This window comes from Cnephaeus nilssonii, assembly GCF_951640355.1.
Source record: "Cnephaeus nilssonii genome assembly, chromosome: 17".
NCBI lineage: Eukaryota > Metazoa > Chordata > Mammalia > Chiroptera > Vespertilionidae > Cnephaeus > Cnephaeus nilssonii.
The window spans coordinates 36411975-36437052 of NC_137088.1; the positions used below are offsets into that span (position 1 = coordinate 36411975).

At 45.3% G+C, this 25078-nt stretch overlaps 1 protein-coding gene across 5 annotated transcripts in view; it reads left to right on the plus strand.

Annotated features, from left to right (window-relative positions):
- The window catches only part of ATP2B2 (ATPase plasma membrane Ca2+ transporting 2), a 371353-nt gene that overhangs the window by 150852 nt on the left and 195423 nt on the right, over positions 1–25078 (plus strand). For 3 of the 5 annotated variants that reach the window (XM_079795180.1, XM_079795184.1, XM_079795181.1), the window contains one exon: positions 7331–7423. The exons of 1 other annotated variant lie outside the window; for it this stretch is intronic. The gene's annotated coding sequence lies outside the window, so the exon portion shown is untranslated. Of the gene's footprint in view, positions 1–7330; positions 7424–18755; positions 18816–25078 lie in introns of those variants that run through there. One more of the 5 variants, XM_079795183.1, reaches the window with a different exon arrangement.

Genomic DNA, 25078 nt, shown 5'->3' on the forward strand with positions numbered 1-25078 from the left:
TTGCCAGTTGTTTTCCTTAAAGCAGTAATCTTACTTTGTTCACTTTTTGAGAAAATTCTGCCAAACACCCAAGTCTGAATAACCCTCATTTGTCTGTCAGTCGTTCCCTTGGGTAAAACAAATAGCATTTCATGAAAACAGAGGCTAATTCAGCTCGCAACTCAAATGATCGCACAAAAACTTTTCCTCTAACACCTATCATAGTTTGGTGTGCAGCAGACATATTCTATGCATACTTCCCATTTCATGTTCCCAAGGGTCAAGCTTTAATGAAATTAATCATTTTTCCTGCTTCACCCAGGATATTCCTAAGTGAGACTGGCATTTTTGTACCACAACTGTGTGGTGATGAAAGAGTAGAATAACTGCTGTACAATTTGGTGACACTCCCTTGATTTGCACTAGGGCACCAGCAGATTTACCATTGCTTTTGCACCAGCAGTGCAAATATCAACACAGTGAGGATGGTAAATGGCATCCTAGTGTTATTAGGAAAATAATTTTGACCTCTCAGTCCACCTACAAGGGTCTTAGGAACTGTCAGGGGCATGTGGATTACACACTGAGAACTGCTGATGTAGATAAAAATACAGAGATTTGGGGCCAGACAGGGTAGAGCCTCAAAAATGACATTGGTGCCAGAGTCACGAGGCTCTTCTAGTGTGGAACTAAGTGGCTTTGGATAAGTCACTGTTCTCTGGAAGTCAGACACTTAACACACAAAACTGGTGGGTGCTTCCTACATCCCAGAGCTGGGGAAGGGAGGAGATGAGGCCCAGACTTGAGAGCCTCTTAATGCATAAATGGTAATGCACAGACCAGCAGCAGGAACCAGCAGCTTTGAGGAATGAGGCAAAGTTATGAACTTGCACATCCTGGCTTAAGCCATTTATGATTAGAAACACTGCTCGGATTCCTGTATTCCCTGGAAGAGACAGAGAGAGCTAGGCCTGAAGACCCTGAAAGAAATCCAGTTGGGTTTCTAATTTTAACAAATTGACAACTTTGGGGCTCTGCTTCAAGTCACCCATTACCACATATAAAAGTCCACATTTCCTCTTGTCTCCTATTGGACAGGTAAGCTCTGACCCAAGTCAGGTAGAAGGCTGGAATCCCACGGGAAATGGCAAGCATTTAAGAAAATATGATTTGATTAGCAGTGTCAAGAAGATAGGTGATTCTGTAAAACTCCAGGGAGCTAGGAAATACTTGTTAAAAGGTTTTCAAGTGGACTTCCGCTTCCAGGAACATGGAGTAGAGGTACTTCTACTTCTTCCACTCACAAAGTGCAACCAAAACTCTTGAACATTATATATTAAAAAACAAACATTAGCCCTGACCAGTGTGGTTCAGTTAGTTAGAGCATCGTCCTATACACCAAAAGATGGTAGGTTCGATTCCTGGTCAGGGAACATACCCAGGATGCAGGTTCAATCCCCCAGCCAGGGCATGTGCTGGAGGCAATTGATCAATGTATCTCTCTCACATCAATGTTTTTCTTTCTCCCTTCCTCTAAAATAAATAAATAAATAAATACAATTAGAAACTCTGCTAATGAACAACATAAACTGATGAACAAAAATAGATCCAGAGACATAGAAGCATCAAACACACTGTCAAACCTTAGAGGGAAGGCAGGGAGGGTGGGTGGGTGGGAATAGATCAACCAATGAACTTGTATGCATATATGCATAACCCAGGGACACAGACAATAGGGTGGTGAAGGCCTGGGGTGGGGGGCAGAGCGGGCTGGGAGAAGTCTATGTTGGGAAAAGGGGACATATGTAATACTTTCAACAATAAAGATTAAAAAAAAACACTACATTTAAAAAAAATAAAATGCAGAACAAACCGAAAAAAAAAAAAAGAAAAGAAAAGAAAAAAAAAACAAAAAACCTCTGAAAAAGAGAGAGAAAGAAGACAGATCTGTTAGGGATCTGCAGACCCAAGAAACAACATAGTAGTGAGTTCCTGGGCTTTCTTTTGTCTCACGTATCCCAGAGTTAGAGCTGAAGAAACAAGAAATGAGGAAATGCCAATGAGTAAGCAAAACACACACACACACACACACACACACACAAAAACAAAAACACAAAAGACAAGACATCAACAGACGTTTGCTCTCTCTAGCCAAAGAACAAGAAAGGGAGCAACACTTTTATTTTTTTAATAATTATTTATTGTTGAAAGTATTACAAATGTCCCCTTTCCCCCGCTCCCATTGAACCCCTCCAACCCACCCCCACCCCTGCTCCAGGCCCTCACCACCCCATTGTCTGTGAACACAGGGCCATGCATATATGAACACAAGGAAGGGGCAACACTTTTAGATAAAAACTGCTCTACCAGCCAAACACCATAAAAAACACTGTGCCCCCTGCCCCCACCAGCAAAGATAAAGTAGAGAAACTAGACTTCTACTTTCCTCAGGCTATAATGAGGCACCACAAGGATGGTGTCAGAGAAGGACAAGTACGGAGTCAGGACTTTCATTCCCCACTGGGTGGTAACAAGACCTCACCCCCCAGAACCCATGGTGTCAGTAGAGTAATAGCAAGGCACTCCTACCCTTCCCATCCAGGGAGGTATCAGTGGAAGCCTAATGGAGAGCTGGAGTTTCCAACCCCCCTTCCTGTACTGCCGTAATGTCAGAGGAAGCCAGCTGAAATACTGGTAGAAGGTTTAAATATGATCCAGAGGCCATAACATAATATCCCAAATGCCCAGACTTCAGTAGAAATTTATTTATACCAAGAACTAGGAAGATCTGAAACTGAATGTCAAAAGACAATCAGTAGATGTCAACTTTGAGATTACAGAGATGTTATTTTATCTGACAAATATTTTTTTAAAGCAGCCATCATAAAAAAATGCTTTAAGGATCAGTTATGAACACACTTGAAACAAATTTTAAAAAATAGAAAGACATAGCAATGAAATAGAAGACATAGAAAAGAACCAAATGGAAATTTTAGAACTGAAATATAAGATAACTGAAATTTTGTTAGAAAATCAGTGGATGTGCTTAACACTGAACTGGAGAGAACAGAGAAAAGAAATCATTGAACTAGAACTTAGGACAATAAGAATTACCTAATCTGGATAACAAAGTAAAATAGACTTTTACTTTTTTGTGAGACTATAACAAAAAAATCTAATGTGTATGTCATTGAACTCCTGAAAGAAAATGAAAAGGAGAGTGGAGCTGAAAAACTACTTGAAAAAAAATTTCTAATAACTTTTAAAATTTGGCAAACAAAAAACCATAAACCTACAGATTCAAGAAGCTGAGAAAACTCCAAAGAGGATAAACCCAAATTAATCCACACCAAGATACAAAGTAGTTAAGCTCCTGAAAACTAAAAACAAAACTAAAATCTTTAAAGCAGTGAGAGAGAAATACTGTAACTCACTCATCAGGGGGAAACAATTTGAATGCCAGTGGATTTCTCATCGGAAACCATGGAGGCCAAAAGGAAAGTGGCACAAAATCTTTTTCAAACACTGAAAGGAAAGAACTGTCAAGTAAGAATTCTATATCTAGCAACAAGATTCTTTAGGAATTAAGGTAAAATCAAGACATTCTCAGATGAAGGAAAACGAAGAGAATTTGTTGCTAGAAATCAACCTAAAACAACGCTAAAAGAAGTTTTACATGCTGGAACTGACCAGCAGACCCTGAGCAATGGATGAATTACTCTGACACACGTTTCTGTGAAAGAGAAGGCTAAGGGGCTGTTTGGCTATAGGCACCAAACATCCCCATTCACCTGCCTCCTTAGACTTTTATTGTAACAACAGCTTGAACTAAAATTAACCTCTAGATACAATTAGCAGGGTAAGTGTCCTTGAGGAAGCACATGCTTCTACACAGTCAGGTCTAAAGACTAAACATAGAGATTCCAGTAAAATACCCAGGGGCTCGGACTTGTTTGGAAAAATCAAGGCAGGGGCTGCTGCCTTTGGCAAGGTCCCCCTAAAGGCCCCCGACCTTTTGGAGTATCCTCCTTACAGACTTTCCAACCAAGTCCCATGCTTCCCCACATCTACAAACAGAAAGGGTAAAAATTTTTAAAGGAAGTTTAGAATATCAGGAGGGAAAAAAGAATCTAGTAAGCAAAATTGTGGGTAAATGCAATAGAAATTCTTTCTCCACTTGAGCTTTCTAAATTATGTTCAATGGTTAAAGCAAAAATTATAAAACTTTTAGATATGGTTGTAAGTGTATGTAGAAAAAACAGAAAACAAAAAAAATTGTAGATTTAAATTTTAACATATTACATTAAATCTCCAGACCAGATAGTTTCACTGGAGAATTTTACTAAATGTTAAAAAAAAAAAACCCTACCAATTCTACACAATGTCTTTAAGTAAATGGAAGAGGAGGGAACACTTCTCAGTTCAATTCATGAAGCTAGAATTACCCTGATATCAAAACCAGACAAAGAGAGTACAACAAATAAAAATAAAAACTACAGGCCCACATCCTTCATAAATATAGATGTGAAAATCTTGAATGAAACATTAGCAAATAGAATTCAACAACGAAAAAAAATTATGCCTTATGACCAAGTAGGGTTTATTCCAGTAATGCAAGGTTGGTTCAACATTTTAAAATCAATGAATATAATCCACCATATTAATAGGCTAAAGAAGAAAATTCATATGATCACATCCATCAATTCATGAAAAACATTTCATAAAATTCAACACTGATTTATGATATAATGCACAGAAAAATAGAAATAGAAGGGAATTTTCTCAACTTGATAAAGAATGCCTACAAAAAAATACATCTAACATAATATTTAATGGTTAAAGACTAAATGCCTTCCCTAAAATTAGGAACAAGGCAAGGTGTCAACTCTCATCACTTATATTCAATTACTAGCTAGCCAGTGCAATAAGATAAGCTAAGGCATGAAGATTGGAAAGAAAGAACTAAAACTGCTCCTATTTGCAGATAACTTCATTCTCTACATTAAAAATCCCAAAGAATCTACGAAAAAAGAAAACCTCCTAGGACTAATAAGTGAGTTTGGGAAGGTCATAGGATACAAGACACATAGAAAAATCTATTGCATTTCTGTATATAAGATTTGTATACTGAAAACTACAAAACACTGAAAACAGAAATCAAAGAATACCTAAATAAATGAAGTGACATAGTGTGTTCATGGATTGGAAGACTCAGCAAAGTTAAGATGTCAGTTCTCTGCAATATCTACCAAAATCCCAGCAAAATTTTTGTAGATATAGAAATTGTTATTCTAAAATTTATAAGGACATGTAAAAGAGCTAGAATAGCTGAAATAGTTTTGAAAAAGAATAAATTGAAAAGAATCAGGATACCTGATTCCAAGATTTATTACACAAAAATCAAAACTGTGTAGTACTGACAGAGAGATGACATATAGATCAATGGGATGGAATAGAGGATCTAGAAATAGACCTATACAAATAAGCCACACCAATTTTTAACAAGATACAAAAGCAATTCAATGAAGGAAAAATGATATTCTTTTCAACCAATGGTTCTGAAGTCATTGGACATCCATGAGTTAAAACACACACACACACATACACACACATACACACACACACACACACACACACACACACACACACCTTCTACCTAAGTCTTGCACCTTATACAAAAATTAACTCAAACTGGACCACAGATTTAAATGTAAAACTAAAACTTATGGTTTAAAAAATGTAAGAGGAAAATATTCAAGATCTAGAGCTAGGCAAAGCATTCTTAGACTTGACACCAAAAGCATGATCCATAAAAGAAAAAAAATGATAAACTAAACTTAACCAAAATTAAAAGCTTTTGCTCTACAAAAGACTCTGTTAAGAGGATGAAAAGATAAGCTACAGACTGGAAGGAAATATTTGCAAACCACAAAATCTGACAAAGTACTGATATCTGACATATATTTTAAAACTCAACAGTAAAAAAAAAAAAAATCCAACAATCCAATTAAAAATAGGCAAATGTCATGAAGAAACATTTCTCCAACGAGTGTATATACAGATGGCAAATAAGCACATGAAAAGACATTTGACATCATTAGTCATTAGAGAATTGCAAATTAAAACCACAATGAGATATTACACACCTATCAGAATGGCTAAAATAAAAAATAACACCACCAAATGTTGATGAGGATTCTGAAAAACTGGATGATTCATACTTTGCTGGTGGAAATGTAAAATAGTATAGCCACTCTGTAAAGGTTTGGAAGTTTCTTTTTAAAAACACACACAACTAGACATGCAACTACCATGCAACCCAACAATTACACTCTTGGGCATGTATCCGAAATAAATGAGAACTTATGTCTATATAAAATACCTATACACAAGTATTTATAGCAGTTTTACTCATATTAGCCCCAAATTGGAAATAACCCAGATGATTTTTGTGGATGAATGGTTAAACAAACAGTAGTACATCTACCAATGAATAGCATTCAGCAATAAAAAAAAAATTAACTATTGATACACACAACAGCTGGATGGATAAATCTCCAGAGAATTATTCTAAATCAGAAAAGCCAATCCCAAAAGATTACATATAGCGTGATTCCACTTATAGAACATCATTGGATGAGCAATATTCTAGACATGGAGAACAGTTTCATGACTGCCAGGCCTTAGGATTGAAGGTGGGGAGGAAATGAATGTGACTCTAAAGGGTTGGACTCAGTAAGCATGTGATGGAACAATCCTGATTGTAGTAGTGGTTACATAAAACTACGCATGTGATAAAAGTGCATAAACCTACACCACCACACACACACACACACACACACACACACACACACACACACGTGAATGCTCATAAAAATAGATATTATCTCTATCCTGAAGTTGGGGAAATGGAGGTTCAGAAAGGTTAAGCCACTGGGCCCAGGGACTCTGTCTCTCCAAAGCATACTCGCATGACCACTTTACCACACCCCTGCCATGGCAGGCTACCCCAACCAGCAGACAGAGGACAGAGACCCCAGCTTGACACCCCTGACAGCAGGTGGACTTGCTTTCCCCAAGACAGGGCCCGAGAGGGGTGAAGCCCATCTGGCAAGTTTTGATGGGGGAGGCAGGGGCTGGGTCCCCATTTGGTTGGGTCAGCCCCTAGGAGGTAGGTGAGGAGAAGGGTGCCCCTGCTTCTCTTCTCTCTCCATCCTTACCTACCTCTGGCCCCAGCCCAGTGCCAGCACACAGAGGATACTCCACACCAGTCTTCTCTTTCTACTCCTTCCTGACTCAGGTCCCCATCAAGTCACCCGCCCCTAATCAATGCCATCTCCCTTTTCCACAGCTGAACTTCGTCACCCAGTCCCCAGAGCCAGCAAGACATGGGCCCCACTTTCCAACCCCCCAACGCCTTTCATTTAACCAGACACATGGAGGGGTGAGTTGAAGACTGGGGTTTTGCTGGGGGTGGGGTAGATGTGGGAAGAGGGCACTGTTGGGGGGCTGCTAATGGAGGTTCAACAGAACAGGAAAGCAGGGTTTGACAGCAGCGAACTTTCCTGTGCCACCCTGGCAAGGACACATGAATTACTTATGCACCATTGTGCTGCTTTGGGGAAATTCCCTTACATCCCTTTTGCGTTTGCATAGGGAGTAGGCACAGAACGCAGAGGAGGAGGACAGCATCACTTCACACAGTGAACCGAGTCTCAGTTCTCTCACCTGTAAAATGGGGACAGTGCCGCATCTTCTTGTGTTAGTCAAGCAAAGGTGATCCATGTAAAGTGTTTAGCAGACTAGCTGGAACATAGTGGGTGCTCAATAAATGCTTGTGGAATGAATAGGCATGCGAGGTGCCCAATGCAGGTTAGTTATGGGCAGCCCTCTCTCTGGGGTCAAAAGCCACTCAGCCTTCCAGAGCCAGCTGACATGGCAGCTCTGTGAGATTTCTCTGGCTCCTAGCTGGATTAAGCACATCTTCCTCTGTATCCCTAAGCCCTTTGGGAGGGCCTCTGTTATTGCCTTGCTCAGTTTACCTTACATTATATATCTCGGAACCCCCAAGTCCATGCCCCACACCCCCATCCCCATCCCTGTTGAGCACCAGAGCTCACACTGCTTATCTTTCAGCATCAGACCCAACTTACCTTCTGCAAGAAATCCTCTGAGTCAGAGCTCCGAGTCTGACCTTGTCTGACTTCCCAGGAGGCGTCTATAACCCTTTCACAGATGAGCAAACTGAGACCTCCCTTCCCAGCCAGGAGGTGGAAGAGCCAGGATGCAACTCCAAGATCCTGAGCTCGCTTCCTATTATCCCACACTGCCAGGGCAAGGAAGATAAGTAACTCCAGACCGAATCAGGGAGGGAGCAAACTGGCAGACTGGCCAGGAGCCTCTGTCCCCAGCCCTGGGAGATCACCCAGACCTCTTGCTTTGCTGAAGTTTTGTTTCTCACCCGAGCACTCTGGGACTAACCCAACTGTTTGCAAACACATTACATAATTGCTCACATATTTATTTAATGCCATCTCTTGAATATTAAACAATTGATAATACAGAACAGAAACATGGGCATTTAAACCCAGCAGCTTTTGACAGGCGTGGGTGGGTAAGGAGGTTGAGGCGAGCCATCGATGAGCCATCCTGTCAGAGGGGTAGGTGACATCTCCCCTCTCCTCCTCCCGAGATGAGTGAGAGGCTTCTCAGGCCCATGGCTGGCAACCGCAGTGGAATTTTCACCGTGGGGCTCAACCTCTTTCATTACATAAAGAGATGCATTCTCTCTTCCCTGAAGGAGGCTTGGAGCCAGGGTTTACTTGTTTACTGGCGTTTATAGAGGACCCTCTATGTGCAGTCACTGTTATGCTTTTATTCACCCTGGGGTGCCCTGGGAATGAAACAGACATGACCCCTGTCCTCATGGTGCCAACACTCCAGCAAACAGGTGACCAAATAAATAAAGAAGATAGGTTCAGGGCATCACAAGACTGTGAAAAAAACAAAACAGGGTGGCAGGTGGGGAGTGATTGGCAGTTGCTGAGGAGAGAACTTTGACCAGAGCTCTCACTGGTAGAAGGAGCCAGACATGCAGAGGTCCAGGGATTGAAGAAGAGCATGGAGGGCAGTGGGCTGGGAGGAGTGAGCAAAGGCCCTACATGGGTGATGCATGCAGAGGAATGCCTGCTCCAGGGCCGATGGGGCTGGGCCTAGAAGCACCCCATGCAAAGTTTGATTTATAGTCTATGTGTAGTGGCAAAACTATTGGAGGGTCCTAGCAATCTAATGAATGTTTGGAAAACATTTCTCTGCATCTGGGAGAGGACTGGCAGGTGACAGGTGTGCCAGGAAGAGCTGGGTCAAAGTTCCTGGTCTACAATGCTGGGGAGTGGTCAGGGAGAATCTAGGCCAGTGATGGCGAACCTATTACACGCGTGTCAGCACTGACACGCGTAGCCATTTCTGATGACACGCAGCCGTATGCCGAGGATGAAACATTTGCTGCTCCTGAGGATGAAACATTTGCGACTAGAGTCTTGGAGTTAGTTTTTTTCCTCAAAGTGACACACTGCCCGAGTTATGCTCAGTTTTTTGGCGAAGTTTGACACACCAAGCTCAAAAGGTTGCCCATCACTGATCTAGGCAAAGCACAGGAATGGCTGCCTAGGCCTCAAATGCTAGTAGATCTGTCCAAGGTTAAAATGAGTTTCTCCCAGGCAGCAGTGGAGGGCCTGGCCTGACCCAGGAATCATAGTAACACCAGTGATAGAGATGATAACAGTATCTAGGATTTACTAAGTACTTACCATGAGCCAGAAAAGGACATGCCCTCTGTCCTCACCACCAACCTGCAACATATGCAGTTTTATTGTTCCCGTTTCACAGTATAAAGGAAACAAGGCACAGAGTGGTTAAATAAAGCACCCAGGATAGCTCAGCAGGTAAGTAGCAAAGCTGATCCATCTTGACTCCACACATATGGTCCTCAATTCATGTTGACTGAAAGAATAAGAACAATAGCAATAATGATGGCAATCACTTAAGACAGTGTTGGTTATGTGCCAGGCACTATTCTAAGTGCTTTAAAAATATTAATAATTTAGTCTTCACAACAGCCCCATAAGGTAGTCATAAACACTATCCCTACCTTCTAAAAGGAGAAACTAAAGCAAAGAATATTAAACTCACTTATCCAAGGTGGTATTCAAACCCAGGAGGTCTGGCTCAAGTCCATGATTTTAGCAAAATGCCGTGGGAGTTGAGGAAACTGGGGAACCAGCAATCCAACTCAGCTATGTCTGCATTTCTAAGTCTGGGGCTGAGGCCACTTGCCAGCACGCATTCAGCAGCACCCATCCTGGGCTGGGCCAGAGGATGCAGGTGTGTGAGGTGTTGCTCCAGGAGCCAGGAGCAACCATGACTGGCAGCATTGGCCTCCCCAGAGCCATCTGACTCCCCATTGGCCAAAGAAGAGTCTCCCAGAGCCTGACCTATAGCCTGCAACTGAGGAAATGAGCCATTGCAACCTAAGTGGAGAAATGTCACCTCCTAGATCCAGGAATGGGGAAATCCCTTCAGAGCACCCAGAGAGAAATGAACTGAGAGAGGTTAATGGACTCTAAGAATATTTATGGGAAATGTTTTACTCCAAGTCTGTGCCACAATAACACCCAAAACATTCTCAGTGGAAATACCTTATAAGTAAAAATTACAGGCATCCTTTCTTATAAATAAATGTGATTAGTAGAATTTCCATGTTGGACCAATGTATTAGGCGGTTATAACTAACACCAATGTACAAAGCAACTCATCCCCCTTCAAATGTGGACGGTAATTCCCACTTGAGGGGCAGTGGTGGCGGGGGGTGAGGGGGAACAGTACATGGGAATTGCTCTGAAAAAGGCGAAAGCTTGCACAAATGAGGGCTTTAAAAGCACTCCAGGCTTCTTAAATGCCTTATCCTCTTAGGCAGTTGGAACATTTCCTTCCTTTCTGTTTTCCTCAGTGAGAGAATGGAGAAAACCATACACCCTCCCCCCTGGCCAGAGTCTGAAATACAGGGGACAGAGCAAAGAGGTTGGGCCAATGCATCCCAAACCTCTGCTACTAACGGTTAATTCCAGGGAGCTCTTCTGCACAGGTCTGTCTTGAGGTTGAGGATCGTGTGGCACCCTATTGACAGCCTGGCCACACAGCTCACAGTCCTGGCGGTGCAACCCTGCAGTTGTGTACATGCTCTCCCACCTCAGTGCTCTCTTCTTTTAAATGGGAGTAAAAAGCCCTTCCTTTAGACCAGTGGTCGGCAAACTCATTAGTCAACAGAGCCAAATATCAACAGTACAACGATTGAAATTTCTTTTGAGAGCCAAATTTTTTAAACTTAAACTTCTAATGCCACTTCTTCAAAATAGACTCGCCCAGGCAATGGTATTTTGTGGAAGAGCCACACTCAAGGTGCCAAAGAGCCGCATGTGGCTCGCGAGCCACAGTTTGCCGACCATGGCTTTAGAGGCTTTTGGAAGGATTGAGTGGGAGAGAAATCCTGATGTGTCCAGCAGAGGGCCTAGGATATCAGGCGCTGCTTAGTGGTCCTCTGTTCTCCTGGTGGCCCCAATGGGAACAGTAGCCTCAAATTGTGGGGTCTCCGGGCTCCTTTCCACTGGGACCGTGTCGGTCTCTCTCACAAGTACTGGGAATAGACAGTTTGCCATCCGTATTGCTTGCTGAGGCTGCTGTAACAAAGCACCTCAAACTGAGTGGCTTAAAGTAGCAGACACATGTTGTCTCATAGTCCAGGAGGCTGGACATCCAACATCATGGATTCGGCAGGGTTTGTTCCTTCTGAGCATCATGGCAGAGAATCTGTGCCAGGCCTCTCCCCCAGCTGCTGGTGGTTTGGTGGCAATCTTTGGAGTTCCTTGGTTTCTGAGTGTGCTGCCCTCATCCCCCCTTCACACCATCTTCTCTCCATGAGTGTCTGTCTCTGTGCCCACATTTCCCCTTTAAAAGGATACCAGTTACATTGGATCAGAGCCCACCCTAATGACCTCATTTTAACTTGCTTGCCTCTATAAAGACTCTACCTCCAAGTGAGGTCATATTTACAGGCTCCCCACATATCTCTACAAAAGGAAGGGATACAATTCAACCCATAACACCGTCATAGTTGTTTGAAGCTGATTCTAAACAGGCTGCCCGTTCATTCATGACATTTCTCAAATAGACTTAAAGAATATTTTGTGTCATTTTCCAAAAGAGCAATGTCCTTCTTCAAAATCATAGACTCCTTAGCTTCCAGAGATTCCCATTGACTCTTGGCCTTTACAAACTCCAGTCTGGGTCTCTGATCATTATCTTACACGAAGAGGAAGTAGGTTTGAACTCAGGCTCTTTGTCAGCCCAGTTATGTGCTGGACTCTGGGAATACGGGGAGCCAGGGTCCTAGCCTTCGAGGAGGTCACGGGGAAGGCCACGAGGAAAGGCAGATGACAGGCAGGTGAGCAGCTGGCTGTTACTGGGCAAGTGGGTCAGGGGCCACCAGGGCCCTTCCCAGCAATGGTCTACAAGGAGCAGGAGCTTCCTTCCTGGGCCACTTCCTGCCTTGAAGGGAGAAATGTCACCTTGAAGGGAGAAATGTCCTTGCTGAGTACTCCGAGGACCACGGGAGAACCCCAGTCACTCTTTGTGTGGTCAGATCATTGATCCGTCACTCAGCTTTCATTCTGGAATGAGATCTTGAGTCCCTGCCTACACAGCAAGTCCAGAAGTGCACAGGAACCCAGAGCCCATCACCCCCCTAGTACCCCCGGCTTGGCCAGGGTCCCTGAGGGGTCTGTGGTAGACCACCCTTCTTGCCAGATCCTCATTCTTAAAATAAACTTCCCAACCGTGAATATTGGAAGTTCCCACATCACTTGAACTGAGAGCATGATAACCTACATTTCCAACACTATAGTGACCACTGAGGACAATGCACTATGAACTGGTCGGAGTGCACCAGACTAGGCACACTAGGTGCTGGGTTCGAATCCCAACGCTGCCAGTCTGAGCTTTGTGATCCTACGTGAATGTTGCCACTTTTTCTGTCTCGGTTTCCCCATGTGCGAAGTAGAGATGGTTCTCACCTCACAGATGAGGGAAGTCTATAAAGGGCCTCATGTGATGCTGGCCCCCCCAGCAGGCACTCTCCCTCTTCTCTCTCTCTGGGCCTCAGTTTCCTCCCCTGCAGACAAGGGACTTGGACCAAGTGGATTCTGGCCAGCTCTGTAGGGCTTTGGGGAGTGGCCTCCAGGAAGTCCAGCATCTGGCAGGGCAGAGGAAACCTCCCACACCCACAAGCCTACTCTGCCAGAAGCTGCTGTGGGACCTGGGCAAGTGCTCCCTGCTCTGTGCAGGCCTGTGGCTCAGGCTGACTGGTGAGGTGCCCCTGACTCGGGAGCTCCCATGGGGGTTGCTGAGGGAACCAGTACCCATGAGCCTGGTAGGCATTTGCTCAAAACTATTTGTTACTTCTGAGTCAAAGGCTACTGGGCTCCAGGTATCACTGAGCTCCGTCAGGTCTTGCCCTCAGCCGTGGCCTGCCTGGGGTTGAAGGCTCCCCTCCCCAGGTCAGTGGGAGAACCAAGAAGGGACCTGCCTTCCTTTCACTAGGTCAAGACTAATAAAACATGCAGGATCTTATTATGCGAAGGAACCAACGAACTCCTCCACAATCCCCCCCCCCATGCTAAAAGCTTTATCCAGAATCTTTGACTGGTAACTTTTTAATTTCTTCCTGGTTACCTCCAGGGTTGGGGACCTCATTACCTGTTATGTGCAAAGCGGAGAGATGGCGCGCCATTCATGAACTTCATGTTCAGGCATTTTATATATGAAGAACTCCTCACTCAAGGCCATTTGACTCTTATTTTAGACACAATTTTAACAACATGAGTTATCTGTTTCTTAAATTAGAGAATAGAAGACCCTTCTCAGGTTTCGCCTCTCCTGGAACAGTCCCCAATGTAACTTCCACCCCCATGAAAATCAACCACTTTATCCTCTGTCCGGCCTCTTCAGATGTGCCTCTGTAGAATCTATCATAACAAGTTTTATTTGGTTGTTTAGTTATATCTCTCCCACTAAACCCCAAACTCCCCAAGGGGGTATGGACAGTGGAAAGAGTTTGCTTGGGGCTTTGACTCAAATAAGTGTAATGTTCATGCCCTATTTCCTCCTACCTGTGTGACCCAGAGGAAGTGATCTAACCTCTCTGAGCACACGTGTCAATCAATGTGTTCACAATCTCCCTGAGCCCAGAGTCCAGGTCTTGGTGATCTCTGTATCCCTAGTCCCTGACACGCAGTGGATGCTTAGCACTTGTTGAATAAAGGAAGTACCAGGAGGCCTCTGGGTGGGGTACATTATGAAGTCCCAGGAGAGGGAGTTTGCTACTAGGAGCAAACACACCACAGACATAGAGAGCTTTCAGAGTTAAGCCAAGAGCAGAGACAAAACAGGAACATAAGATCCACGGGCTTAAAGCATGCTGCTTAATGAAGGGACAGCAGAGGTAAACATGCTTAGGGGAGCCTCCCACCACCACCCAGCAGTCACCCCACAGGAACCGCCAGCACTGTGGTCCCTGCACTAGCTTGGACATATGCATCTAGCACCTGTGTGACTTAAACTGGGTTTTAAAAAGCGAGAGGCTGGGAAGCAAAGGAAGTCGCTACATTGACTAAATAGTATGTTTGCGACATAGATGTTCAACTATTTGTCAAATAGGAGCTGTTGTGATTAGCAAAATATCAATTCACTTAAAAATGAAATAAATAGTCGGGTTAGTTCCTCACCCCTGAAAGGCTTAAAATAAAACATATATCGGCAAATGAAGAGGAAGATATGGGAGCTGGGAAACCACTCGTGTGGAAACACTCCCTCTCCAGCGATGTTGGAGAAAGGATGTGGGCTCTGCTTCATGGAAAACAAGAAATGGTTTTTGCCTGTTCAGGCATGTTATAAGGGAACAAGCAAGGCGTGTCATGGGGCCAAGAGACAGGGTGGATGGGAGACTGTCGCCATTTTCCCCTGTAGTCCAGGGAGGCTTCCTGAAGGAGATGAGATCTGGGCTGTTGGCCCAGGCCCTCCCCACCTCTCCTGGCCTGGCCTCTGCCAGTGTTCACACCCATGTGTCCTGATTCCTTGGAAACCTCCGTTCTTGGGTCCTGCCAGATGCACACATGGCAACTGCCCTTTCCTCACGTTCCCAGGGCCACCCTACACTAGCCAGCGTACAGGGAGTCCTCAGAACAAAGAGCACTTCCAGGTAGTCAGGGCTAGAGCCAGGGCACAGCTGATAGGATCAGAAACGTCAAGTGAACAGTGGCCCAGGAGGAAACTGGGACACAGGAATGCCTGCCCACCACCCACACTGCTTTTGGCAGAGGCCACTGTTTCTCCAATCTCACAGCCCTGCGGAAGCCAGCCCATGGCCCCCCTCCCCTGCCCCTCCCCACCCAGTCTCCCCCCCTCGCTGATCCCAAGGCCAAAAAGGAAGGCAGCCCTGCTGGCAGCAAAAGGCAACCAGCACCGTGGCTACCACACAGGGTGTAACAGCAGATGCAGACTTCTGCAGTGGCTGTTGGTGCTGGAGCCGAGAGGTCAGAATAGGGGTTTGTGTCTGTGGCTTGAGACCCAGCGGGGTCACCGGGGGATTTGCCACCATCTCAAGCCCAGGTATGGGAGGGCGGGTTCATTGGGCGCTGCCCATGGCTCTGGACTGGCTGATCTCCTCAGGGGCCTGGATCTCCAGGGCACAGGATTGCTGAGATGGAAACAACTTAGTGTAAGGGGAGGGACCTGCAAGCCTTTGAATTCTGGGCTAGGAGGGAAGGTGGAGGGTGAGGCCTGTTCACAGGGCCCTTTGGCATTGAAGAGGAGCTCGGCTGGGGAACAGTCTCTGGCCCACACAGTTTATGGAGGCCCGTTCCTCCAGAGGGCTGTTAGAGTGTGCAAGAGCGTGAGCTCTGGAGCCAGATTGCCCAGGTTCAAATCCTGGCACCTGTGTACAACTTTGCACATTTGCCTCGGTCTCTCTGTGCCTCAGTTTCCTACCCTGTAAAATGGAGGTGGTGATAACCATACCTATTTTATTTGGCTGTTGTGAGGATCAAATGAGATGATAAACACAGCCCCTTAGGGCAGGTAAGTGTTCCATGGCTCTGAGCATCCTCACTGGAACTGGCTTTCAGAGGCCACAGGGTCAGTCTGGAGGGAAAGTTAAAAGACTTTTTAGGCTACCTGCCCATTTCACAGATGCAACTACAAAGGAGACCACCTCAGACTTTTGAGCATACAGACCAGGGTTTGAATCCTGTACTGTAAACTTGTCAGCTAGGAAGTCTTAGACAAGTCCTTGCCCTCTGACCTACTTCATGGGATACTTATAAAGATGAAATTAGGCTGCAAACACATAAAGGGCTTTTCCTGTACCTCATACTTAAATTAGGAGCCACTATCACCACACCACCACCACCACCATCATCATCATCATCATCATCATCATCACTGTTACTACCTATTGGTGTTGTTTTTATTGCTATTGTTATAATTAATATCAAGAAAGGGAGACTTAGAGAGGGAAAGGGACTTGCCAGTGGCCACACAGCAAGTCAGAGGGCAGGACAGGCCCCAGCATGGCCTTCTAATCTCCATCCCTATTCATTCTGCTCCCCTCACCATCTCAGTGGCCTTTATTGGTCTTCGTTGTCTCTCAACACATCCTGCCTAGATCTTAGTTTCTCCTTGCAAGAGGTCCCCCTAAAGCATCTGAGAACCCTAGAGCACTAACTGCATTGTTTCTGGGCACAGATCTTGGGGCATCACACAGGGGAAACTGGCATCCCCCAAGAGGCTGGGCCAACAGAGAGCAGGGTGGGAGGGTACCATCTTCCATGATTCCCACAGCCCCATCCCAAAGCCCTTCAGCTTCCCCACTGTCCCAGGGATCCTTAGCCAGGATGCAGACAGAATGCAGCTTTTGAGGGCAGATGTCGGAAGTGCAGAACTTCTTGCACCCCAAGGAGCTCCTTAAGAAGGGAAGGATTGGGACTCCAACTTTCACCAAAGTTTCTTGGACACTGAGGTAGGTCTAAGGGTTATCCTCCGGGGTCTCCTGGTTCTATTAGTAGAGGTAGGCCCTCTCTGCAGGCTTGTCTCTGTCTCTTTCACCATCTGGCATTCAGAGTTTGGATCTTCCCTAGCAGGGAGGGATGGAAACACAAGAGGAGTCAGAGAAGGGGGACAATCGGGTTTGCTTTAAGGAGAAATAAGAGCGTGTACCTGTTTTAATAATATAAATGTTACATGAGCAATTTATTCAACACTTACTTATGTACCGGGCACTGTGCTAAGAACTTATGTATGTTATCTCAGTTAATCTTCACTATAGCCTCATCAGGTAAAAAATATCAGTATATTCATTTTACAGATGAGTGAACTAGAAGTGGCTTACTTATACACCACATGGTGACTACAGATGCCAAACAAATGATATCAAAGAATGATGGACTCAGGGTAGAATGTAATAGGGAGTGCTGCGGACTGTGGCAAATGGAAGAGAGACATTCAATTGTTTTTTGTAGAGACATGATACACATTCATTAAAGTGGGTAAAGTGCTCTAATCTTAAATGTATTACTTAATGATTTTTACATATATTTGTAGATGTGACCACAACCCAGATCAAACTATAGAATATTCCTGGTACCCTAAAACATTCCTTCTAAGGCATTAAATTTTTTTTTAATTCTGCAAAACTTTCACAGCCAAAAGGAACCTAAAGAGATATGATGACTAAATATAATGGGGTATTTGGAACAGAAAAGAGGACTTTAGGTAAAAACCAAGGAAATTTGAAGAAAATATGGACTATACTTAATATTAACATTTCAATATTGATTTAATTGTGACAAATGTACCATACTAATATAAGCTGTTAATAATAGGGGAAACTGTATATGGAGTAGATGAGAACTCTCTGTGCTTTTCTTAGCAATTTTTTGGTAAATCTAAAATTGTTCTAAAACAAAACATTATTTATTTATTTTTAATGTGTTTATTAATTTTTAGAAAGAGAGGGAAAGGGAGAGGGATAGAGAGATAGAAACGCCAATGAGCAACCTCATCAATGGGCTGCCTCCTTCACGCCCCTTACTGGGGGGTCGAGCCCAAAACCCTAGCATGTGCCCTGACCAGAAATCAAACTGGTGACCTCTTGGTTCATGGATTGAGGAGCAACTACTGAGCAACACTGGCCGGGCCAAATTTTATTTTTTTAAAAAGCATTCTGCAAATACTCAAGCAAAATATGTCCTTGAGCTGGGTCTGGCTTTTGAGCTGCCAGTTTGTGACTTCCAGTAGTCTAATGTTCTCATTTTACATTTGAGGAAATTGAGGCCCAGAAAGGGGAGGCCCCTTGTACAGGGCTCCATATAATGTCAGTGGCAGAACCAAGACTAAAAGGCCAGTTGGTACTCCAGCGGTAAAAAGTGGGTCTGGGGGTGGAGGTGGGGGGCTGCTGAGGTCTCCCTGACAATGCGCCTTGCTGAGGACTTGCCCTGCAGGAAGCTGCCAGGGGCCACCCACCTTCCCTCTGCTGCTTCCTCCTGAGCTCTCCTGGGCTGTTAGTTGAAAACCAGTTCTCCCACTGGCCTCAGCAATAGAGGGAGTGGTCATGGGCAGCTCCTTTTCTGACAAGAGGATATCACTTTCCTGATCCAGCCAGCCTCAGTGCACATTACAGCTGTCCCTCATGCCCAGCACACGGTCTGAGTTGAGTGCTGGATGGATGGGTAAGTAGAAAAATAAAGGAGGGAAGAAATAAATGTCAAGGGTGGGTGGTTGGGGTGTTTAGGGGCAGATAAAGCCAAGAGCACAGACTCCACGCTAGATGGCCTACATCACACCCTGGCTCTGCATGATCTTGGGCAAGTCACTTAACCTCTCTGTGCATCACTTTCCTTGTCTTAAAATGGAGATAACAGATGACCTTGCAGAATTGTTGAGAGAAGTAAGGAGTTGATTAACATATGAGGGAGGAAAGTAATCAATTAGGAGAGGAAAAATGGGGAAGGGTGATATTTAGTTTTCATATCAGGACATAGAAACTTGGACAAAGCCACAAGTCTGGCCACTAACAGAAGAAAGAGGATGAGTAGTATCATGCTGGTTAGAGCACAAATTCCAGAGCCAGTCTGCCAGGGTTCAAGTCCCAAGGCCACCACTTACTAGCCATGTGGTCTTGGATGAGTAAGTTAACTTCTCTGTGCTTTTGTGTCTTTCTGTAAAGTGGTGACAGTGGCACTCACCTCACAAGGTTGTTATGAGAATTAAGTAATGTACTGGCATGTGATTAGTGCTTAGGACTATACCTGGTATGTTTAAGACAACACTTGGCATATAGCAAGTATTTGCTAAATACGTGGGAAAGCCCACTCTCTTCTCTGAGGGGCCCTGACTCACCAGGCACGGTAAATCCCTTACCTCCTGAATCCAGGCGAGAACCACCCTTAATGAAGTCAGATGAGGAGAAGGCTGAACTGGTAACCAACCAGCTGCCCATCTCTATGGCCTCACCCACCTCCGGCCAATCCCAGAGTGGGCAGCACTTCCAATATTTTAAGAGAAACCGGAAATCTAGATTCTAATGCACGATCTCCCAATTTTTAAACATTGGCATTTGTTCAATTTTATATTAAGCTCTGAGCAAAACAAACAGATGTATTTTAAGCTGGCTGCTCTCCCAAGTGGCTGGTTTGCAGCTTCTACCCCAATCTAGCCCTGCTTTCTTTTATTTTTCTCCTGCACTTTAGAGAAAAGGAAACTGAGACCCAGAGAGAAGTGCTAGGACCAGCTGTGTCTGACCAATTAGTGAAGCCAAAAGCAGTCTCCTAGCTCCCCAATCCTGGTGGCTAGTGACAAGGGAGTCCCTGCGTAATTGACCAGACTTTGAACTAGGTGAGGGAGGGGAATTTCCCCCTCGGCCTGGGGCTCTTCCAGTAGCATATTTGAAATACAATATTTGTTAATTAGATGCCATCTGCACCATGTGTCAGGGGTGCAGCTAAATGTAAAGCAGGGGTCTCCCCCATAGCAAAGATTCACAATGCACAGAGCCACAGATTCACTCCTGGCCCTGGCCCAGCAGGTGAGGGGCCAGGATTCCAAGGGGCTCCTGAATCTCAAGCTGCAAGAGGGAGCTATCAGTGAACTCTGTGGTCAAAAAAGCCATTACATGAGAGCTGGAACGGTTGAGGAGAGGAGGGCAGCGTGTTCTGGAAATAAATTTTAGAGGGGTATTTTGGGGGAAGAGGGTTCATTTATAGCAGCGATTTTCAACCAGTGTGCCTCAAGAATTTTTAAAAACATGCAATACCTGACTATTTAGACAGGGGCACTGACCTCTTTTCCCTTAGATTGTCAAATTCAAAAATGACAACAGCCTCTCATGTCAGGTGGCTCAGTTGATTAAAATGTCATCCCGTACAGGTTTGATTCCTGGTTGGGGCACATACCTAGGTTGCCAGATTGACCACCCCGGTCAGGGCATGTACCGGAGTAGCCAAATGATATTTCTTAAATCAATGTTTCTCTCTCTCTCTCACCCTTCCTCTCCCTCTCTAAAATCAATAAAACATATCCTCAGGTGAAGATTTAAAAAGTGGTAGCAGCCAACACAACCGTCTGGTGTGAATGGATCAAATTTATGCCATGGTGTTTTGTTTTGTTTTTGTCAGATTAGCAAAAAAAATTTTTTTGGTGTGCCACAGAATTTTAGTAATTAGTTTATGCATGCCATGAGATGAAAAAGTTGAAAATTCCTGATTTATAGGCTTGTAAAACTCAGAATTTGAGTTGTTGTTTTCTTTTCTATTGAAAAAATGCTCTTTGATTCCCTCTTACTTAACCTGTCTGCACCTCTACTTCATCATCTGTCAAATGGGGATTAAAATTGTATTCACTTCCTGCAGTTTGTGATGAGGATGAAATGAGACAACACGTGCAGAGGATTAGACAGTACAAATCAGCGATTGTTTTCATTGTCCGCAGCAGCCAGCCTGCCTGCTTGCACTAGTGGTGGCTTGAGAACCTTCCACTCTTGGCCTTTCTTTACCCTGACTCTACACGTTTGTGGTCTTTGTTTTGTCTGGAGAGTCAAGTGCACATACCAGCTGAGGAGCACCTCTCGGGAGTCAGGTTCTGTGCTAGCCCCTTCCACCGTTTTCTCTTCCGTACCCTCAGAGCAGCCGTGGGAAGCCAACACCATCACCATCTTTTCAGATGAAGAACCTGAGGCTCTAGGAGGGAACTTCACTTACCCAAGGTCACCCCCAATTGGGGACATGACCTTGAGTAAGCCCCATTACCTTCCTGAGCCTCCCGCTTCCTCATCTGTAAAAGGAGGTTCAGGACACCTATCCAGGGCCACTGTGAGGATCTATGAGGTAATGAATTGGAAAGTGCCTGGTCAGCTGTAAATCCAAGCCAAACGGACATCAATGTGAGTCCTGCAGAGGCCTGCTCCTGTTTAGGGTTCAGTTCATTTTGGCAGCAAGAGCCATGGAGAAAAGTTATTTCAAGTGTCTTTTTCTTGGGTCGTTTCCAAAATGCATCATCTCCCTCCAGCTAACAAGTGCAAAACTGGCTTCCGCAGGGGCTTTGCTCAAAGCAAGTAACTTCCCATGGGATAACCTGAGAGCTGAAAAAGAGAAGGGCATGAGGGTCTCAGGGAAGACAGGGTCACAGAGAAGGCCTCAGGCTACGGAGTCAGACAGATGCGGGTTCAAATCCTGGCTCTCCCACTTGTTAGCTGTGTGACCTTGAGCCAGCTAGTTAACCTCTCTGGGCCCCACCCAGAGGATTGTTATGATGAAGAGGATGAGAACAGTAGTTGAGAAGAAGCAAAGCTTGGGGGTCTACTAACATCCAGTGGGACCAATACCAAGTCCAAGGCTGGGGCTGCAGACCTTGTATGGGGTGGGGAGCAGGATAGAAACCAGTCAAGGGGCCCAGAAAAGGGTCAACTACTGAACCGGGAAAGGAAGACTGGTCAAGTAGTGCTCAGCAGAAAACATACCCTGCACCATGAGCAGCTGGAGGGCAGGCACTGTGTACTTTTCATCTCAGTGGCCTGGCACACTATAGGTGCACAGCATCCATTTCAAACACTGAATTTAATATTCACTTTCTGCCTCATACCCACCCATTTAATCCTCTGTGACGTGTAGGACACTAGCTAGTTCTGGTCATTGACAGATTTGGGTTCAAATCCAAGCTCTTCCCTTTCTGGCTAGGTAGCCTTGGGCAAGTGACCTCCTCTCTCTGACTCTCAGTTTCCTCCTCCTAAATGGGCTGATGCTGCCTCCCCAGCAGTTACTGTAGGAGTAAGAGATGAAAACACCAACATGGTCCGAGGCATTCTGAGAGGCAGCAGTAAATGCTGATGCTCCTTACAAGGGTATCCCAGGGCCACCTCTGCCTCCCCTGCTCACACACAGGCTGAATTCCCGAAGGCGTTCAGGATTTGTCTTTCCGTCGCAGGTGACACAATACAAGCACCTGGGCTGTATACGGCTAGGAAGAGTGAAGTGTCACCTCTGTTCCCACAGTGGCTTTATCTAATTTCCACACTGCACTGTGTTGGTTGGACATGGTGGGGTTAACAACATCCATGAAACACCTCAAAAATGAGCTACTACAGGCAAACCACTCAAGATCCAGGAACAAACTGCCCTCAGGGACTAAAACGCCCATCCTCCTTCGCTAGCATTCAGCCATTGCTGCAGGTTTATTAGTGTCTGTGGACGTTTTCAGGTTGCTAGTTCGAGAATGAAGGGCTTTCTGGTGCCACGTTCCATGTCTTATTCTCGAGGATGGCCTGTCAGCTCTGCACCCTCCCTTGACTATTTATGAGTGCTTCTCTGGTACCTGCAGGTCAGGCTGAATTCCCGAAAGGTGGGACTGGCTCGTCTTTCCCTGTGGCAGGAAACCCACCAAGGTGGCGCCTGTGAGGCTGGGGCCAGAGAGGGGCAAGGTTGGGATATGGGTGCCCTTGGAAGTCTGACGCTGGCAAAGGTCTCCGGCAGAGCTTGTCCGTGTCTGCTACATTCTCTCCCTGTCCATTCAGTGCAGACCCTGTCCTGGGAACCTCCTCCTCAGAACTGGGAACAGGTTTTGCCCTGTGATTAGTTGGGGAAATCCTGCTTTAGCTCCTGGCACCATTGGAGGATCTCCATAGCTATGTGCAGGGGCCTTAGAGAGTTTACCTGTAGCAATTTAGCCTCATCACCAACCTCTGAACCCATGGTGATGTGTTGCCTAAAGAAGTCACATAGTTTGGTCCAATACACGTCAAAATGCAAAAGCACCATCTCAGCTCCTCCAGCTCATACCTCTTTCTCTGCATTTATTTAGGATTTTTCTCCTCCCCTCTCCACAGGCAACAAGGGGTTTGCCCAACCTCCATTAACTGGCAAGACCAGGACTCTGAGCTTAAAACCAGCCCCCACCCACCCCCACCCTTTATCACCTGCTCCAGCGCTGACTCCCACCCCAGCCTCTACCTCTGGGCCCCAAAGCTAATTACAGGCTTCCCTAAAACACGCTAAGGTAAAGCTAATTAAATCAGGGTCGGCCAACAATTTTCTGGCTTGGGGCAGGCAGTCCAACACCTCTCTTCTACTCCAGGATCCTAAAACCACGGCTTGCAGCTTCATTCGAGTTTGAGAATAGGGTTTTATCACTTAGGACTGATTTTAGGAAGAGCAGCAAACGGGACATTTTCCCAACTGCTCCTTTGCACCATGTCAGAGTGACCATGTGGATCAGGTTGGGGGCTTGAAAAATTGAGGTGCAGCCAAATCTGTGCTGCTAGGGGAAGGTGTGTGCGGAGACAAAGTAGGTAACATCTTCTTCTTGGCAATTCCTCACCATGGGGGTGCCCCGCCCATCCACATCGGCATCTCTGTAGCGTGAGCAAAAAGCCCTATCTTCAATCCCAGTCCTGCCACTTGCTACACTTGCTAGGTGAATACCCTTGGGCAGGAGACTCTGCCTCTCTGTGCCTCGGGCTCCTCATCTAGTAATGATAGTGCCTACCTCGCAGAGTTGCTGAGAACTAAATGAGAAAACATCTAAGGCAGCCAGTGTGGAACAAGTTTCTGAGCCAATGTTTGTTGAATGAACAAGTGCCTGGCACAGAGCCACATACACCAAACAATATTAGTTTTCTTGTCCTTGGATTTATAACTGTGAATATTCATGGGACAGGGTGGCTACGTTCCAAAAAGCTTTATGTGAATAAATTGCATATTTTCCCCCTTTGAGATGCAAGCGTGAGGGCAGCAGGGGTGGGAACTGAGGGCTCCATTCTCACCACCTGCTCTGCCTTTTTCTGGGCCTCAGCACCCCCCTCTGTAAAGAGAAGCCACTTGCTCATTGTCACTCAGAATGAGAGACTTGTACCAGACAAAAGTTCCACCTGTGATTCTCAGTCCCTTCCTGCTCTGTTTCCTCATTAGCTGTGTCCTCACTATCTTCCTAGAAGGGGCCAATGTCCAAGACCAGCACGTGGCCTTCACTATTTGCCACCACCACACCCCAGCCACTTGATTACGGACAATGAGTGATATACCTAACTAATAAAGGAGACCCCAAAGGCCGGGAACATATGGGGGCAGGTCCACTATACGGCTGAGGACCTACTCTCAGCCAAGGCCAGCATAATGCTAAGGATACAGACTCTTTAGTCTGGTTTGAATCCCAGATAGCTGTGTGGCCTTGGGCAAGTTACCTAACCTTTCTGTGCTTCCTTTTTTTTTTTTTCTCTGAAAAATGGGCATGATGATAACTGTATATCCCTTATAGTGTTGCTGTAAAAACTGAGCTTAAAACCAGTTTATATGTGCCAAGTGCTTAGAACAGGACCTGGAACTTAGTTGGTGCTCCCCAAACATTTGTCATTACTCATATTTCAGAACCAGGATCTCCCTGAAACTCACCACCGCCAGCCCAGCCTGGGGGTCTGATGGCTCCCATTTTACAGGTGAGGTTCAGG